Consider the following 20813-nt stretch of genomic DNA (forward strand, 5'->3'; position numbering starts at 1 on the left):
GTCGGCCGCTTTCTCAACGCCTTCAAGGACAAGACAGAGATGCACCGGCGCAAACTCTCCGCCATAAGTTATCGATAAACAACAAACATGACCTGAGCGCATAGCCTTTCGAATAAATAGTCTGTTAGTATGGGAGCGGAGTAGTCTACTTTGAAAAATCCAGGTCAAAGTTAAAAACACGATGCATGCCACCTGGGGGCAGGACTGTAAACACTAAGATTACAGGGCTTCTTTTTTATAGCTGAGCGCTCACACCAGCGGCTTGACGCCTCATTATCACTCTCGTGTGTTTCGGTGGATTAGCTGACAACAGGCGTCTGATTCGTAATGACAGTGATTATAGAGACGCTGCAATTTCACCTATGGTGTGTGTGCTTGTTGCCACAGCTTGGTTTCAACTGAAGTCTGGCATCCAGTCTACACCCCCCAGCAAACACACACACACACACACACAAACGGACACACACACACACACAGGTAAATGTCTCGCTCTCTTACAGATATGGGCTTTAAAATACTGGTGTTGGCACATCAGCTTTGTTCTCGGGGCTAAACCTTAATACCCTGCTCTGTGTCACTGACTTGGTTTCATGTAATGAAACAAAGGAAAAAGCAAAAAAAAACAAACAAACAAAAAAAGGATGACTGTCACAATATCTCATGCCCTGGGATAGTCCCTCTGGCTTCGGTCTGAGGTAAGACAGGAAGGGTTCAGCAGCTTCTGTGTCAAGTGCCAAACCAGGCCCAGTGACCAAACTACAATAACACAGCACATATTCCCGGGCTGTCCTGTTCGATCATCTGTAGCACCGGTTCCTGGCAGATAAAGCCTCCAGACCCGAGCAATAACCGAACAATTTTATATTGGTTTTCGGGCCGAGGCATTTTATGGCTAAAATCTTCCCGCTTATTGATCCAGGAGGAATAAACCATTTCCCTTTTTGTGGGCGGATTCAGCAATCATGAGAGTCTCCGCGAGGCCATTTCTTCCATGTGTAGCAGGGTTCCTTTTTTTCAGAGACGCAGTAATGCTGAAATACTGTAGACATGTCAGCACTTTTGGCACTTCAAAGGCGCTGGCTTTCTCTGATATCAGACACTTCCGGAAGGAAGTCGCCGAAGAGACGATCACACAAAGACAGCACCACTTAGGCTGATCCGCACCATGACAGATCTGTGCAAATTTAACGCACACACTCACTCTTTTAAGCCCCTCATCAATTCAATTTCAGCCAATTTAACCTCCCCCGAAATAGACACATCAAACCTGCCTTTCCACTGATAGTACTCTCATGTTCCTGTCTGGGATGCACTACGCAGATAAAACATCAGAAAGGAATGAAATAAGCTTGTAAAAACATGTCGATTGATCCAGTCTCTGAACGCTTCCAATATAGCAGCTATTTACTTCGTGAATAGTGTGGGATGATATATATTTCTCCCAGTAAACACTAGGAGGCATTATTTAACCTTCCCACACACACCTGGAAACCAAGTGTTAAGGGCCCTGATGCCCGTTCCAGAGAACGTCTGACATGCTTAGGAGTTTAATAACACGCTTGGCCACCATATGCTATGATAGGGCTCTATAGGACACTGTAACTGTCCCCAGCTGTATGAAGGTATATAGGCCACTGTAACTGTCCCCAGCTGTATGAAGGTCTATAGGCCACTGTAACTGTCCCCAGCTGTATGCAGGTCTATAGGACACTGTAACTGTCCCCAGCTGTATGAAGGTCTATAGGCCACTGTAACTGTCCCCAGCTGTATGCAGGTCTATAGGACACTGTAACTGTCCCCAGCTGTATGCAGGTCTATATTATATTAGATTAGATTCAACTTTATTGTCATTGCACAGAGTATAAGTACTGAGACAACGAAATGCAGTCTACCATCTAACCAGAAGTGCAAAAAAAGCAGTAAAGTGCAGAGTATGTACATATGTAGAGTGGTAATATATAAATAAATTAGATATATGCAGTATGAACAGTATGGACAGTATAACAGTGGTAATGAATATAAGATATATGCAGTAGAAGACTATGAACATGAGCAGCGAAAGCAGTATGTAGCATATTTGATGACACTGTAACTGTCCCCAGCTGTATGCAGGTCTATAGGACACTGTAACTGTCCCCAGCTGTGTGCAGGTAAGGTGGTCCTCTGAGACAGACAGAGAGAGGACAGAAGTAATCAGTGGAGCTTCCTTTTCTGGTGAACTAGTGGGACTTTTGGACCTCAAATAGGGAGCGTGGTTTTGTCACTGAGAGGCAAGGCAGCTCTTTGCCTAAGCTAGTCCAGAGAATTGGAAATTGGAAGCACAAATCTTGAAAGGGAAAACTGGGGGCATGTTATCAAGAAATTAATTTTTTGAAACGTGTCACTACATCTCCATAAGAGCAAAAAAAAAAACTGTTGAGTGAAATCCCTGCACTACCTCAGTCTTAGTGTCTGGCGTTAGATTATAAACAAAGATAATCTTTTGGAATATGACAGGCAGCAAAAGTCAATTATAGCACCTCAGATCAGATTCAAAGCTAGTCTGAGCAGTTCAACTTCAAACACATCTGCAACAGAGAGAGGGGGAGAGAGAGACAGTGAGGGAGAGAGGGAGAGGGGGAAAAATTTTATGATAAATCTTTTGACGGTTTTCAACCACAGCGGTGAGACTGGCAATCAATCAGCCTACTGAACATACTCATCCAAGCAGGAATCGCCGCCAACCCGTAACGCCTGCGAATAAATCTACCTCGCCTGCTGTCGAAGCACGGAGGATCTATAATAACAAGCCAACACGCTCGACCAACATATAATTAAACCCAAAAGCGGCTCCGACACCCCCAGCCCAATCACCGCCAAGGCACCAGCGGCAGTACCAGTGGCGGAGCGGGGGGGGGACCCCTTCCCCTCGCCCCCATAGACGGCGGTCTTAAGCCATGCTGTGGGTGGGAGCATAAATAATTAGCTGGCCCCAGTGAAAGCAATTAATCACAGGCGTATGGGTTGTAACTGGCCCCGTAAAGCAGAGACAGAGACAGAGGCAGAGAGACAGACGTCCACACACAATGGCTCAGGGAGGGAGCAGCACAGGCAGGCTAAGGTAATGAGACCAGGCTCAGCCGCAGGGTTTGACTACCGGGACGGGACGCCTCATGTGTGTATATGAAAGTGTGTGTACGGTATGTGTTGTGCTTGATGTGTTGTGTGTGTGTGTGTGGTGTGTGTGTGTGTGATTGTGTGTTGTGGTGTTGTGTGTGTGTGTGTGGTGATTTGTGTTTGGTGTATGTCAGTCATGATGACATTTTGGTTGAGTGACTGTCTGGATGTGTGTGTGTGTGTGTGTGTGTGTGTGTGTGTGTGTGTGACTGTGTGTGTGTGATTGTGTGTTTGTGTATGTCAGTCATGATACATCTTTTGTTTGAGTGAGTGTCTGGATGTGTGTGTGTGTGTGTGTGTGTGTGTGTGTGTGTGTGTGTGTGTGTGTGTGTGTGTGGTGTGTGTGTGTGTATGTAGGGCAGGGCCAACTTCAACCACACAGCTCCTGTCCTGCAGCCGTGACAGAAGTGGAAGCCAGCCGTATCCCCCGGCAACTCATCACGCCCCAACCAGACCCATAAATGGCGGGTTTCTCATGTTTCTTTTTCTCTTCATGCCATTTTCTCTCTCTCGCTCTATCTTTCTGCATCGTGTCTTTTTTTCTTTCTTCATGGTCTTCTCTCTCTCTCTCTCCCTCTCCCTCCATCTCTCTCTGTCTCTCTCTCTCTCTCTCTCTCTCTCTCTATCTCTCTCTACATGGTGTTTTTTCTTCCTTCATGGTGTTTTTCAACTGTCTATTTAGAAAGCGGCTTTGCCCATATGAGCAAAATTGCTACTTGCGTGGTCCTGCTGGCCTAAAAACAGTGATGGGGTAGAGCGTCGAGAAGGGGACCAGTTCTCACACGCGTCTCAGCAGCTTTGTGTTGCTGTGCTCTTGGGCTTCTTCGCTCATTATTCAGACCTGGCAGTTTGACCTTCTACGTTCTTCCGTAAACTGTCCACATATCTTCATTAAACTGGTGCGGCCTGTTTATAAGCCCTCACACACGTATGCGCCTTTTTAAAATAAGGAAAAAAAGGTTTCAATTACTTGTCAGATCCTCACGAGGTCTGCTTATGCCTTTTGAAATGCTGCATAATAAGCTTATTTACATTCTAGAAGGGAGGCAAAGAAATCCGATTATTTGTGCAGTGTCTTTGAAAATCAACCCATTAAAAAACCAAATTCTAAAGCAGAAGCATACCAATTAAGGTATTATTGAAACTGAAGGTTTGCACTCCTACAGTAAGGTCTAAAGTCCCTCTCCACACATCTGCTCTCTCTATCTCTCTCTCTCTCTCTCTCTCTCTCTCTCTCTCTCTCTCAGTAAACAGCATAATAAAAAAGACTTTATGCATTGCCAAAGGATGATGTGAAGTTGCCAGTGCTACTGAAGATCATACTGCTGTAGCCAGGACAAAGCAACCTTCTAATCAGCACAAACGGCTGGCCAGCGCTGGGGATGGGTCATCACTTCTCTGTGTCATCGCTACAATTATATGGAAACTGTTGCTGAAAATAACCTTGACTCAGTGCGGGAGCAAACCCAAGAGATGTGTGTGTGTGTGTGTGTGTGTGTGTGTGTGCGTGAGACAGAGAGAGAGAGTGTGTGTGTGTTTGTGTGAATGGGCAAGGCCAAGGTCAGTGGTCTGCTACATCTCATTTTCACCTGCTGGTAAGTACAAGCAGGCCTTTGGTCCTAGAGGGCGAAGCTCTGCGTTTGTGGCGTGTGAGTGTGTGTGTGTGTGTGTGTGTGTGTGTGTGTGTGTGTGTGTGTGTGTGTGTTTGTGTGTGTGTGTTTAGTGGCTCCCATGCCGTACAACGCTCTCTCAAGACCCGCTGACCTAGAGCTGTCAGGGGATAAGAACCTGGCATGGCTCTGTCGACCAATCCCTCTTGACTTGTTTTTTTCCCCTCAGAACCCACTGATTAATGGTTCTTTGTACAACTCATCTCAGACTTCTTCCGCTATTTGTAATTATACTTAAGCTCATTTCTTCAACACTTCTGGCCTTGAAAGCCTTTTTTTGTCACAGTAGGGATTTCTTTTGTGGATTGTAGTTAAACAGAGCTTTTGTACTCAGAGAGTACACAGACCTCTCCAGCTCTACTCTGCTCTGAAAGACTGTTGAGGGGGGATTAAGTGTATTCCTGAAGGACACTCTAATGTACACCCAGGAGTCTCAAATGAACTGAACTGGACAGCACGCACACGCTACTTGATTATAAACGCGACAGGCCTATATTTGTCCTTATTAATAATTTCATCCTACCCAACGTGTTCGAAAGGTTTCATTTTAAAAACGTAGTGTCTTTGCTTAGAGATGCTGTGACATGCGACCAGGAGTCTTAAAAATGAACTGAACCACAAGGTGCACTCAAGACTTGATTTCAAAAGCTAAAGAACTTAAATCACCTCAACACCACTGTCTTGTATTGAAGACATTTCATTTAAAAAAAAAACTATATTAAGTGTTTTGCTCAGGGACACTCACTCTGATGTGTGACCAGGAGTCTGAACTGAACTTGAAGAAAACTCTTCCCTTCTGAAGACACACTGTTGTTGTCTGCAACGGCCTGGAGGAGATGCTGCAGTGTTTCACTAATCCCGCACGGTCTACATGGGAAACTTCTTTTGTCAGGTAGCTTGTTTCATAGGTAATAGCAGAAAGGCTTCGCCAAACCGCTGCTCATTCATTATAAGCAAAAGTCTGGGATACATGGGCGAGGAGATGAAAGGGGAGCACAAACACCACGCAACATCTCATTACTCATGCGTTTGCTCCGAGCGCTTCTCACTGCGTCTCGTTATAATCACGCGTCACCAAAACTGCATCCCTGCCCTTCCCCCCGTCGGGCTCGATTATTCCTAATCAATTTTACAATTGCCTGAAACCATCAGACTGGCAGGAAACACTTGCGCTTTAATCTACTGTACGCCGTTCAATAAGCACACTGAGGACACAAGGGGTAGGGACTTCACTTTTACACTCATTTGTACACTTTCAGACTTTAGGATATAATTAAAACTGTGCTTTAATGGCTGTGAGAAAATAATGTAATTGGCACATTTGATCCGAGATCACTATTGATCTCGGCTATACATCAAACCAGCTTGGACCAAAAATGATAATTTCCCAAATAAACAACGGCCAAATGCCCACGGGTTTGTGATATCTACAGTTAACATGGACACCGTTGGTCAGGCCTGTGTGATGTGTTTAGGGTGTGAAATATAACAAAAGACTTGAAAGAATCTGAGTGATATGCGATATGAAATGAAACCCACGTAAGTAAGAATATCTACCATCTCTTTGCCCTCGCAGTTCTTTTTGATGTAACTATACACGGCTCTAAATCAGGCCATGTATAATTTTCTTTCCTCCTACAATAGCTGAATAAATAATAAAGTAAAAAAAAACACAGCTTTGACTTGATCATTAACTTTCAATACACTGATGTGTGTTGGAAAAGAAGGACAGTTGCAAAGAATCAGAGAAGTAGACTTTAATCTCTCCTAAAGCAGTGAGCGTGAAATGCACTAATTACAGTGTTAGATCTGAACTGACCTCAGGCCTGTATGAACACTAGCGTGAGGTGTTAACACCTGTTTATTCACACCATACATATAGTTTACCAAATGAAAGGTCTATAATGTAAGGCAGCGGAGGAAAGGGACATTTTTTGATCAGAAGAAAGGCGGTGTTGTATCCCCTGTAATCAGGGTCAGAGGGCACGGTGAGGGGTGTGGGTTTCGCAAGGAGGGAAGTAGCGGCGAAACAGACCAGGTGTGAGTAACTGACGGTTTTAGTGGGTTAATTGAGCCGAGGGGAAATTCCACAATTCCCCCCCCCCCACACCCACACACCCCCCCCCCCCCCCCCCCCATCCTCTAGGGCTGTTTTCACCACACTGAAACCCCCCATTACCACCACCAGACTCCCACAAACAAAAACACCCTGCAGCAAACAATACCACCTCAGAGTGACTCTTCAGCGACTCTGTCATAATTCATAAGGAACACACACACACACATATATAATATGTGTCCAGACTGCATACCCTTCTTGGCCTGATCTGGCCCTCATTCATAGTCCCTCAGCCGATACGGGCTACATCCGGGCCACATCCGGGCCAGAGACAGCAGCATTATCTGGGTGAGCGCTGGGCCAGCGTGTCTGAATGTCGACCGAGCTCTTCTCTCCACAGCCTCATTCTCTCCGACGCTGCCGACTGACCTCCCCCCATCAGCCTCTTCTTTGATGTGTTTACTTCAAAGCCTGTTCCCCATCTCTGTTAACTCTGTTGCAATCATTCCCTCTCTATTTTAGGCCCCCTCATCATCTGCCCTCTCCTCCTCACCGAGGGTGTAACCATCTCAATTTACATTTCATTTTATTTCCACCCTGGTTTTTTTTTCCATAACACCATCTCCTCTCCTCATCAGCAGCGACTAGTTACCTCCCAGATTTACTGCCTGACCTAGATTACCGCCCCTTCATTACCCCATAAACACACTCAAGCCTCCTCCACCTCCTCCTCCTCCTCCTCCTTCTCCTCCTCCTCCTATCGCTTTATTAGCAGGCCGTGGACCGTCTCGTTGACCTTGCTGCTCTTCAGCTCAAAGCTGCAGGGCTCTTTTGATGTTGAATGTATACCCTGTACCTAGACAAACAGAGCGCTTCATCGGCACGGGCCTCTCAAAGTGAGAGCAGCTGTCTCAAGCCGAGAAGCTTCTTTCGAGCGAACTCAAACTCTCCTCTGTGTTTGTAAACAACGAGGGGCCGCCCAAGAGGAGTTACAAATACACACACACACAGATAACCAATCCTCAACAACCCCCTTACACACACACACACACACACACACACACACACACACACACACACACACACACACACACACACACACACACACACACACACACACACACACACACACAAACACACACACACACACACACACACACACACACACACACATACACACCCGTGAGTATGTCTTTGACACTTTGTTTTGTTCACAGCAGCTGTGCTTTTTCATTTCGTTTATTTTTTTCTCGTTTTAGTTTCGTTTTAGGAGGCCAGGTCGGGTTTGCGTGACGGAGCGAGAGGCTCTATTTAGAGTAGAGGTCCCACGTAGCAGGAACACCGTGGTCAGTGGCGTGCCTGGCGCATCTGACTGGGCTGACAAACACTGCCAAGTTTCTCAAATAAGAGAAGACAAACTCACAGAGCAGGAATGTCAAACTCTGCCATGCGGGGCTGAGATATTACACCGGTAGAGTGTTACAAAATTACAGTGGCATTTTTTTGACAGCAACGTTATTCTTAGCCAGCGCTTGGTTCGTGAGAGCACAGACAGAGACGCATGATGGATAGGTTCAGAGACCTAATGCACTGCTCTAAATCTGTTTGGAGCTGATATCCAGATCTGAGCAGATTTAAGTCCTGTTCTCACCTGCTGGATTTAGCATATGATGCACTGAAAGATGTTTTGGCTCCTGGTTATCGGATACAGTAAGTTACTGTCTGGCTTAAAAACAGAAACACACATTCCTCACTCATATAAATACCACACACACACACATACAGACCAACACACTGATCTGACACACACACACACACACACACACACACACACACACACACACACACACACAACCCTCCATTCATACCCTCATATCCACCCCAACCCACACAAACGATCACACACACACACACACACACACACACACACACACACACACACACACACACACACACACACACACACACACACACACACACACACACACACACACACACTACAGGAGGGGAACAAAAACGAGGAAAGATGGTGGCCGGTGGGTGTGTTCAGCTGCTATAAAGAGCACCTGGGATCTCCATAAATAACACACACCACATGCCATAACATTGTGGCCCCCTCACATCTTCCACAATGGTAATTGAATCGGCGAAGAAAAAACAGCCATGTGGAGAGAGCAGGCGAGTGGTGGCCCACTGCAGCTGGATAAGCAAGAGGGTCTGCCTAAGTACGGAGGGAGTCCCTGCACACACGCCAGCCAAAGCACGGGCTTTTTCAACCTTAAAAACACCTTAGAAAACACACAGACGAGCGCTGAATGTTCCCTGAAGGAATGTTATGAACTCTATCGTGGATAACTGGCAGGAACGGTGAATGCTGCTGACTAATGTAGTAGAATAAGTGTTCCTATTTGAGGTGTTAATGAACAACACTCACAGTGAAGCCATACTGCTTTTTGGGGGGGGAGGAGGCCGTAAGATTCAGTAAACCGTACCTTTGCTTCTGACACATTCTCGTTCAGGCCAATCGAACAAACAAGGACCCCTGTTAGAGTGAAATTACCCATGAAGCTTCCTCAGTGAGCTCATGTAATCTCCCCCAAATTGGGCAAATTGACGGAGGTTGACTCAGACTCAACAAGCGTTAATTTAAGAGCATCCATTTGCTAAACAGCCCATGGATAAACACAAACATACACAGGTGCAGACCGTGTGGGTAATTCCACATTCTCACGTGAGCTAAAAAACACAAAACTTGTGTACGTCGACTTTTATACATACTTAGCTATACATCGCTGTCATCCACACCATACTTGGAATAAGGGCGTCATGGGTGTCTGGGTGTCCAAAGACAAAGAGTTATTACTGCAGGTACTTTGAAGGTGTGATATTAAATCATACGGCAGTGATAAAAACATCAGAACTACTGTACATATAAATACTCATTTAATACTATAAATACTAATTGAATTTGTAGAAATACTCATTTAATGCATAGAAATAGAGTAGATGGGGCCCGTGGCTAGTTTCCTTCTCTCAGTTCCTTTCTAGCAGGCCTTCACCAGCGCAGCCACATGTGGTATACAGGTGGCTCAGCCTAGCGTAGGCCTCTTTGGCCAGATTACGGCCAACACCTCCATCCTTAAATTAGCAAGGACTGCTCAATACTGGCTCCTTCTTTCCTGGAGGGGGGAGGTGTGTGTAAGCACAACACACGTCCCGCCTGAGGACACATGTAAGACAAAGAGAAGTGTGTGTGTGTGTGTGTGTGTGTGTGTGTATGGGTGTGGGTGTGTGTGTGGTGTGTGTGTGTGTGTGCACGTGTATGGGTGTGTGCATGGGTGTGTGTGTGTGTGGGGGGGCAGACCTGGTAAATGGATTCTGTTCCCAAAAGCAGAAACCCCATATCTGTTTCCCTAATTGTTGCAAGGAAACATTCCTGCTAATGCAGACTCAGAAGAAAAGGAGCTCTTATGAGCAAAAAAAAGAACCCCCCCCTTATTATCCAAATAGCTCTTCCTAATTAATAGGTTGTATTTACCTTTCCCAAAACACTGGAAACACATGGTTCAGGTTAGGCACACTATGGAGGCCCTATTACAAGGGTGCGATTGTTCAGCACAGCCGGCAATTATTTGAAAAGAGGGGAACTGTCTGTGGGTTCACACATTAGTCTCTTTTATGAGCAAGTAGCTCTCGTTATGGAGCAGAGTTAGAGAGATAGAGATCTGTAAGAAAGCACACATTTTCTCAAACGACTTTCAGGTATAAAACTTACTTATTCCACTTACTTATTACAAGATGTAGAAGATATCTAACCCCATTGTGTTTCATCACTGTGACTGGCTGTCTGACTGGCTGAATGAGTGAGTGAGTGAGTGAAAGAAAGAATGAATGAATAAATGAGTGAGTGAATGAATGAATGAATGAATGAATGAATGAATGAAAGAATGAATGAATGAATGAATGAATGAATGAATGAGACGTGTCAAACACCCGAGGGTCTACTGAGGCTCCTTCAAACAGTCAGCGGTCACACAGACCCAATGGCGTTTCATCCTCTCTCCCCTGGGACGAGAGAAACATGTTTGGCTCTAGTAATTGTTTAAAGCGCCGCGCTTCATTTCCACTTCATAGCTAATGAACAGCTAGCCCTCGCCATTCTCCACGGGGAGTCGGGCAAACCCTAGGCGGGAGAGAGCAGGTCTGTGTGCGCGGGAGCCAGGTGGAGGTGGCTGTAACAGAGACAACGCTCCTGAACAGAAAAAAAGCCTTTTGTCGCTTGTGAAACCATTCAAAGTGGTTATGTGAGCCCTCTCGGATTACGCTTTAACAAATTCCACCCCCCCACACACATCTTACACACACACACACACACACACTCATACATACACACACACTTATACACACACACACACAAACACACTCATACACACACACACACCCACTCATACACACACACACACACACACCCACACACACACACATACACACAAACAAAAAATAACAATTAGAAGGAAACACTGTAAGAATACCCCCTTCACACACGCACATACACACATACTCTGACACACACACACACACACACACACTCATACATACACACACACTTATCACACAAAAACACACAAACACACAACACACAACACACACACACACACACACACACACACACACACACACACACACACACCAACAACACACACATAACACATACACACACACACACACGCACAACATGAAACAATGGGCAGAAAACACTGAGAGTGTCAGAACTACACTGGATCTACAGCACAACAACAGATAATCTCCCCCTCACGACCTGTCTTAGGTTATAACCCTTCTCACTGCTGCTGTACGCCATCGACAAAACACTAATGAGAGAAACTAGCCTATTGGCCACACGCTGTGTTGTTCAGCATGGTCGCTCTTGTGGGAGCTGTTTTTCTGTCACGGGGCCTGCCGTGCCATGGAGAGCTCTTCTTTTTGGCAGCTGCGCAGGGAAGCACCGTGAGGTCGATGTGAAATTTTTCACTCGAGTGGGCCATCCTTGTGCTATTTACTTTCGGTGGGTACAACGGGGTGCAGCTCTCACATCATCGCTCGCCGTTAAGGTGAATCTCATAAAAACAAAATCGCACCGCACTTCTTGATAGCACTCCAGCGGTCCAGCCTCACCCCCTCCCATCTGATCTCCTGCCAACAGCTAACCCCACCCCATGCAAACAAAAACAACCTGACCTCATCCTCCCTTCCCTTCCCTTCCCTTCCCTCCATTTAATCCATCCCAGTGACCTCCGCGGGGCTAATAAAACAGGCAGAGGACAGTAGGGAAGCAATGTGAAATAAACATAAATATGCTTTCTATAAATATTCAGTGATTTATCTGGCTTCATTGTGGCTCCGCTCTCTGCGGGCAGGAGATTGTTCGTGTCAGCAGCACCAGCGAACACATCCGACTCAAGCCCAACGCCGTACACTGAACACTTCCTCCGTTTCACACACCCCTGCCGTCAGTCGGCCAGCCTGAGTAGGGAGGATTTTGCTGCATTTCTGACACACACACACACACACACACACACACACACACAGACACACACACACACACACTTTCCATTTGCCCGCTGGAAAACAATTTCCAGGCTTTAAATATGAATGGATCCTGTCTCTCCAAAGAGTAAATCTCACAGTGATCCCCTCCTCAGAATGAGCCCCGGCTTGGTAAGAAAAGGCCAATCATCCGCTCCTAAGTAGTCAATCACCATGTGCTTTTAAGTGCACCATACATAGTAACATCACTCCATCGCTCGGCCAGACGGCCGCGGAGGAACGGCAAAGAGCATTACATGAGAGGGCTTAGAAGGATCTGCATTGATCTGTGAGTGGTCTGCTCTTTCAGAATTAAAGCTTCTCTGGAAAAAACGTTGGAAGTAGTGCATCTAGTCAGATGGGTTCTCATGTAGGCACTTCTGTGTTTGGTGTTGTGTTTGTCTGATTTGATTTCAAACAGGACCAGCAACATAAACATCCGAGAATTGGAGGAATAGTCAGACAATAGGCTATTGTTTCATTTAGCTGATGTGTGAGGTCCATACATCCATCATGTATTGAAAGCATTCACTTTAAACTGGTTGAATGATCATAGAGTACTCAGAGGTGGATAGAATAATGGAAGACTCACAGGTTTACAAGGTGAGGCACAGAGTATGTGGGAAAGAGTTTATTGTCTTTACTTTGCTCTGGGGTTCCCACCTGTTCACCTGTCAAGACAGACTCGACGTCCCAGGACGTCTCACTAAAGCAGAGGTCATATAGACGGAAAAATCGTCTCTCTCTCTCTCTCTCTCTCTCTCTCTCTCTCTCTCTCTCTCTCTCTCTCTCTCTCTCTCTCTCTCTCCCTATCCATGTCTCTATTTCTATCTATCCATGTCTCTCTCCCTCTCTCTCTCTCTCTCTCTCTCTCGCACACACCAAATACGTATATACTTAAACCCAAGCTCTGTGTCCACCGTAAACATGCCTCAAATCCAGATTACTGTGTAAACATGCTCACCTTGGAGCCTGTCGATGCCGATCTACTCAAGAGCAGAAAGGCACACACACACTCTCTCTGAACCACACCGATGCCACACACACACACATGCACACACACAGACACAAGCACACACACACACACACACACCACACAACACACACACACCACACACACCTTGGCAGATCTCGACTCAACACAGTGAGGAATAACAATAACAACATGTGGTTTTGGAGACTTAGGGGCTGACTGCTCAGCACCTTATGCACACCTCTGCGAAACTGACACAATGCTGTGTGTGTGTGTGTGTGTGAGAGAGAGAGAGAGAGAGAGTGTGTGTGTGTGTGTGTGTGTGTGTGTGTGTCTGTGTGTGTGAGTGTAGCCCAGGACATGACACACACTAATAAACAGGATGACTCACAGGAAGTGTGTCTGGGCCGGCAGTGTGAAGCGCAAGCAGTGTTGGAACAAGACAGATTTTTTTTTATGACGGACCACCTGCCAAGCATCCCAGCTCATTAAGGAGTTCTGATGGGGGGCAAAACCATATCCCTCACAGGGGTATATGTGCAGTGGTAGGTGGAATCAATCTACAAACTGCGCACACACACACACACACACACACACACACACACACACCACACACCACACACACACACACACGCACACACACACACACACACACAGATACACATATGCACACACACACATATACATGCGCACACACACACACACAAGTACATGCGCGCGCACACACACACACACACAAACACATACACACACACACACACACACACACACACACACACGCACAGGTCTTATACCAAATATCCCTTCTCCCCCCTCCCAACCTCCCTCTATCTCTGTGCTGGAGTCCCTGAACATGGGCAGCAGGCAGTGATGGATGGAGTTCGCGGCTGGGGAAATGCGGCTGGGGAAATGAAGAAGCAAAACAAAGAGTCCAGAGTGAAACGTTGAGTGTTACCTATCCAAACTTTACCCTCCCAGAGGCCCCAACACGCACAGCCGCGGACTCTCTCAAAACCTAAACGCACAAAATGAAAACACTTCAGATGGCAGCCCAGATCCTCTTTAATCAAAGCTAAAAAGATGGCTATCTCAGAGACTGATGGAGAAATATTTCTTTCTAGAGTACGCCTCGCCTCACTGCAGACTCTTTGTTTTGTATTATCAAACGATGTCAACAGAAAGGTTTTTTTTTTTTTTTTATCTGGCCATAGTCTCATTATTACCCATGAGTGCTTGTTGCTTCAAGCCTAATCATCAAAAGCAGGATGATAAGCAAAGCTTATAATTAGTCTGTTAACTAAGAGAGTCAAATGTGAATGTTCAATTTGTCTAAGATTGCGAGGAAATTAGCTTTGCTTGTTTGAAGATCATGAGATTACAAGTTACAAAGATAAACGTTATTTGGCGGATCAAAAGACCCCACCGACTGGCGACACACAAAATCAAAATAAGCCACACTGGTGAAGTTCAAATTAAACAACCTCACCAAATCCTCCATCTCAACAGGATATTCCTGGAGAGTGAGATGGCCTTGCAGGAAATTGCATCGATTAAAACTGGACTTTCCATTAGCTTTACAGTCAGACACACAACAGAATCACTCTGTGACACACAGAAAGAAGTCTACTCGGAGCCATCAGAGAATAATGGGACCTGTCCTTTCAGTGTCTCCTGACTGTAGGCGTTTGAGAGGAACTTATGGGTCTGTCACAGAAACGCCTCATGTTAAGCAATCACACGAAGCTGCTGTGAATGCCGCAGTGCAATCGCAGGGACTGAAATGTGTGGCGGCTTGATGAGCCAGAGGACGAGAGGAGGGGTGTGCAGAGAGAGAGAGAGAGAGAGAGAAAGAAAGAGAGAGAGAGAGACAGAGGCAGGGGAGAGATGCACAGACTCACTGTTCAGGCAGAACCTCTAAGTTTGAGGAGCATCACACCATCGCATACCATGGGAGATAGGTACAACTCCTAACCCTCTCTCAGATGAACAAGAAAACATGCATAAACTCTAAACAATCTCACACACACACAGACACACACACACACACAGTCGTACGACCACGGAGACAGAGCAGGAGGGAGGAAGAGGGAGAGAGAAAGAGAGAGAGATGGAGAAAGAGAGAGCACCACTCTCAACCTCTCAGAGAGAGCGAGTAAGAGAGAGAGAGCATCACACACTACTGTACACACATAGAAAGAGAGACAGAGAGAGAGAGAGAGAGCTACCGGTACACACACCCACACATACACCAAACTGTCTACAACTATTTCTAAACACAAATAGAAACTAAAGAGCATCTTTGGTTTCATGTGAGAGGTAGTGAGTGAGTGAGTGAGTGAGTGAGTGAGTGAGTGAGTGAGGAAGTGAGTGAATGAGGGAGTTAGTGAGTGAATGAGGGAGTGAGTGAGTGAGTGAGGAAGTGAGTGAATGAGGGAGTGAATGAGGGAGGAAGGAAGTGAGGGAGGGAGTGAGTGAGTGAGGGAGTGAGTGAATGAGGGAGTTAGTGAGTGAATGAGGGAGTGAGTGAGTGATGGAGTGAGTAAGTAAGTAAGACTTTATTTATATAGCACATTTTGTACAAGAGTTGCAGTTCAAAGTGCTTTACATAAAATCAATAAAAGCAAGCAGCAAGAGCAATACATGGAGTAAAATAATGATCACCATCGTATCAGAACCTGATGTTCCAATAGGCTTCTTGGATTACTAAAATCATGATAAAAGGAATAAAAGTAGATTGTAAAAGGAGTGAGTGAGTGAGGGAGTGAATGAGGGAGTGAATGAGGGAGTGAGTGAGTGAGTGAGGGAGTGAGTGAGGGAGGGAGGGAGTGAGTGAATGAGTGATGGAGTGAATGAGGGAGTGAGTGAGTGAGGGAGTGAGTGAGTGATGGAGTGAATGAGGGAGTGAGTGAGTGATGGAGTGAGTGAGGGAGTGAGTGAGTGAGGGAGTGAGTGAGGGAGAGGGATATGCTCTGTTAAGTCAACAGCATGTTTAGCTCAGTGGTGGGATTGTTAATGGCCCTCTCCCACTGCAGACTGAGTGGTATTTATAACCTCTGCGACTGTAGAGCTGTAGAGCCTCTGGGAGGACAGGATTGAGGTTTTGCGGCTTGTAAGTGCTAAGCACACACATCAGCCTGTGGAGGCGAGCACTGGAGTCATCGGGGTAATCCCCTCTGACCCCCCCACCCTCCACCCCAAACACCCGCAGTCTTCCGGGGTGTGACGTGCGCGGAGGAGATAGGAACCCAGACGATCTGGTGTCGTCTTGATCTGGTGTTTATCGGCCAGATGTGCTCCAGGCTTTCATTCCAGTCCAGGTAGTCATATCTAAGTTATGAAATATCCAATTGGCACTTTTTTACTTAAAGTTAACACATAGAACAAATTTAAATATATAACACATTTACTATGCAGGTTTAGGTGCAATGAACCGTCAACAAATTACACATCATTCCAAATTGCGAAATAAATTGAGCCTAAATCATTATTATGGCGCTGTCTAAAGTAGTTATGGTAAATCAACCTAAGTCTTCAGGCGTTAATTTAGCTTCATTCCTCCAACATCTTCCTTGTCTATTGTGTCTAAAGGGAAACTTCAATTGGCTAAGGCAATACAGTAGCCATGGCAACGCCACAATATCCTTGAATGACAATAGTGTTGAGGGAGCACTCTTTATTGCACATAAACAGAGGCTTCTGAGCTTTACTTAAGACAACCACAAACACGCCTGCGGGTAAATGTGTCTCCCCTCCTCCCTCTATCCCTCTCTCTCTCTCTCTCTCTCTCTCTCTCTCTCTCTCTCTCTCTGTCTGTCTCCTTCCCTCCCTCTCTCCCTAGTCAGACACTCTTCCCTGAAGGCTGTATGTGTCTACTGAGGTAATAAACTGGCAGCTACCGTCTTGCCTTGACACTTTAGTCTGTCCTCTCCTATCCGTGCCGTAGCTCATAGAGCACAGCATCCACTCATATCAGAAGTGGCATCAAGAGGAGTGGATGGTGGTAAAGCGACTATATATATATATAAATATATAGAGAGAGAGGCAGAGGCCAAAAGCGCAGCACATAGAAGGTGGCATAAATCTAAAAACAAACATTGGACTGAAAATAAACTGGAAAGGAGTGAAGGTTTGACAAACAGAGATATTTATCTCACAGATCTTTCCTCAACCGCAGGAATTTCTGCCTGGATTTCCCTCAATCAGTTCAATGGACTTCATCCTGAGAAGCCTGTCAATATTTTGATTAACTTCAATGTCAAAAAAGACATAAAACACATATAATGCCTCAGGCTTCTATATTATATTTCAGCTATGGATGCTGGATAATCAACATCATTACCCACAGTCAAGTGGATAACAATGTTACTTCACACAATCAGACCCTGACAGGACTTCAAACAGCGTAAAGATTGCTCGAATACCATCAACCTTAAAAACATACACACCCACCACACACACACACACGCACACACACATACACACACACACACACACACACACACACACACAGACACACACACACACACAAACCACTTTACTGCAAAAAAAACTGCATTCCAGCCAGGGCTCAGCACTAAACTCCACAGAAAAATAGACGCGAGGCCAGTCGTCAGCAATGAGCCTGTCACTCTTTCTGTCACCATAGAGACCCCAAGCATTCCTCCGTGAGGACGATCTCGTTCCAGAATTCCCAGAGTGTGGCCCTGTGGCTATGTTTATCCCGGAGTTCACAGACCCCCGCCACGGAGCCAGTATTCCCAGGGCAGGACGTATCCTTCATCCTTCGTATCCAGCACATTTCTCTCTTTATTTACACACATAGAGCTCCGAGCAAAACAGGGCCGCTTGCACACGCAGGCAAACACACATTTAATTTCTGACTCCCCCAAAATAGTCTGTGCTTTAAGTGATTTTGACTCTTTTCCCAGAGGCTAAGGAGTCCTAGACAGACCATAGCCAGACATGCTCCACAATCAGCTATTATATCTGCAGTGTGATCCATGGCATTTCATATTTAGGCCTACACTGCGCTTTGAATTACAAATGTGTGACATTGCGCTATAAATAAACTTGCCTCGCCTAACACTGAGTCTTTTTAACATAAAGCAGTCACTTTCTCTGAACGATAACCAATCTGATCATTGCTATGCCATACACAATCAGCCCTGCGGGTATTCACATATACAATAAGATCCATGATATCTTTAGAGAGCCTAAATTGAATATGGCTTTCTGCAAAAGAGACACAAAGGGGTCCAAAATAATTTCACCTGCCAGATGGAAGGTCACCGATTTCCATAAACCACACAGAGATTTAGCCACATGAGTGGCACAGCGTGATGCTTAAGCCCTGATATGAAATGCTATCTCAAAGACAAAAAGAAAAAAACAGTGAAGAAAAATAATGAAGAATCTCCTCCAGTAGGTCACACTACTAAGAGCTACTTAGAGCTGGGATGTGATGAGGTATCATAACAGATATCCCTCTTGGCATTTAGGCTTGTGTGTGAAGACACTATGAAATGCATTTGAGAAAAACTCATTAAGTACTGCTGTGTATGCTTGTGTGTGAACACACTATGAAATGCATTTGAGGGAAAGTCATTAAACACTGCTGTGTTGCCTCCGAGCAAAGAGCCTCCTGTGAAGATAAGACGCCGATGCTCTCGTCTCCGCCACTCGCGGCTCATACAGAACTGTACATAACATTTCACTCGCAACTTGCCAACAAAGACACTTTATGACAGTCAGTGTCTGTGCACTGGCGCAGCCCTTCTCTTTAAGTCATGGCCATGCTAACTTCTGAAATAATTTGATGAGATAATGAGGTCTATTCTGAACTGTACGCTATATTTTGTCCACAACAACAAAATATGTACAGTATACAAGGCATGGAAGCATCACAGTCACATAGCTGAACACCGTAAAACAATTCAAACTGATGGCAAGACAAGATGTTGATTCAAGTGATTAAAAAGTGTTGAAGTGTTGAAGACTGAAGCCGTGTTGTTAGGTAATTATATTAAATACATATATTAAATATGTGATCATGGTATGGATACAAATACGCAAATAGTAACACGATGAAACAATTATTTATGCTGTTACGAAAAGGTCCCACGACCGTAGCATGCTATGACATATTTAAAATATAGTTTTATTTAATAGAAAGTAAATAAATTGCTGTAGGAAGTTTTGTGCAGCGCATACCACTCAGGTATTGTTACAGATCCACATCGATGGTCACTGTGGTAGCACCACCGTGCGGCAAGTACCATTTGGATAATACTTGAACTGAATCTGCACGCTGTAATCTACACAATGTTCAGCAAGAGAATTATTGTGAAAACCTAGATATGAAAAGAATGCTCCTAACGGCTTTGTTGTGGCTAAATAGACCAAACCAAGTCGCAAAACTGAGTGCAAAAATTTAAGTAAATAATTTCACATACAGCATTTTCACGTGGCGACTGTTTACATACGTTTGAATGCAATTATTCTTAAGTACACCAAATAAACTTTGTGTAGCAGGCTGTATCCTACTCCGGGGCCAGCCAAACATGTTCAAGAGATTTTGTTCAGGTGTATACAATGACCAGTCCTCCAGAGGACAACTAACCTATTTCATTCAGTTATCCACAAAACAGAAGACTCACCAGGTAAAGTCTCCAAATTCCAGTTTTTTCCAAACGGCAACGAAGGTTTAGATCAGCAAGTGCCAGAAAATGCAATGAAGCAGTTCAGTATAAAGTTAAAGTAATTCCAGTTTCTCTGTGCTATCCACATCGACAGCCAAATTACTCCGTATCAGTCCCCGGGTAGATCGCAATGGACTCACAGCTTACCCTTGGACCGGTGTGTTTTGCCCCCGGTCTCCTTGAAACAGGGTTTGTAACGAGAAACCGATGCTTTGCTTGACAGCGAAACAAAGGACACGGTCACTGTGTGCACAGAGTAGAAACGTGAGTAAAAGACCCAAAGTTTGACGGAAGCCAGGCGTACACAGTCTTGCAGACCTGAAATTCACTCAGCTCTCGTCGAACTGACACTGCTGGTACGGGCAGATTTAGGAGGAATAGACTGCGCCCCCACTTTGCCGCGTCTATGGACTCGGACAGTGAATGGTCCCTTCCAAGGCGAGCTCCGCTAAAGGACGTGGCACTGGATTAAGAGATGTCACCATACACGAAAGGCAGAGGTGCATGCCCGTCTACGTGCTGAAATAATTAATTTGCAATACAACTACCTCTTTGTCCGCGCCAGTTGGGTGTATATTATCACAAGTAGCTCACTAATAGCTTGTGAATTACATGTTAATATGGGCTCAGTAGCTCAGAGAGCGACAAGTTACATAGCCTACCTTTAATTT

General features: G+C 45.4%; 1 protein-coding gene across 1 annotated transcript in view; it reads right to left on the reverse strand.

Annotated features, from left to right (window-relative positions):
• sema5a (sema domain, seven thrombospondin repeats (type 1 and type 1-like), transmembrane domain (TM) and short cytoplasmic domain, (semaphorin) 5A) overlaps positions 1-20592 on the reverse strand; it is a 114660-nt gene extending 94068 nt beyond the window's left edge. The window contains exon 1 of the mRNA XM_031583958.2: positions 20101-20592. The gene's annotated coding sequence lies outside the window, so the exon portion shown is untranslated. The remainder of the gene's footprint in view (positions 1-20100) is intronic.
• Positions 20593-20813: the final 221 nt, after the last annotated feature.

The sequence above is a fragment of the Clupea harengus genome, chromosome 17 (genome assembly GCF_900700415.2).
Source record: "Clupea harengus chromosome 17, Ch_v2.0.2, whole genome shotgun sequence".
Lineage (NCBI taxonomy): Eukaryota > Metazoa > Chordata > Actinopteri > Clupeiformes > Clupeidae > Clupea > Clupea harengus.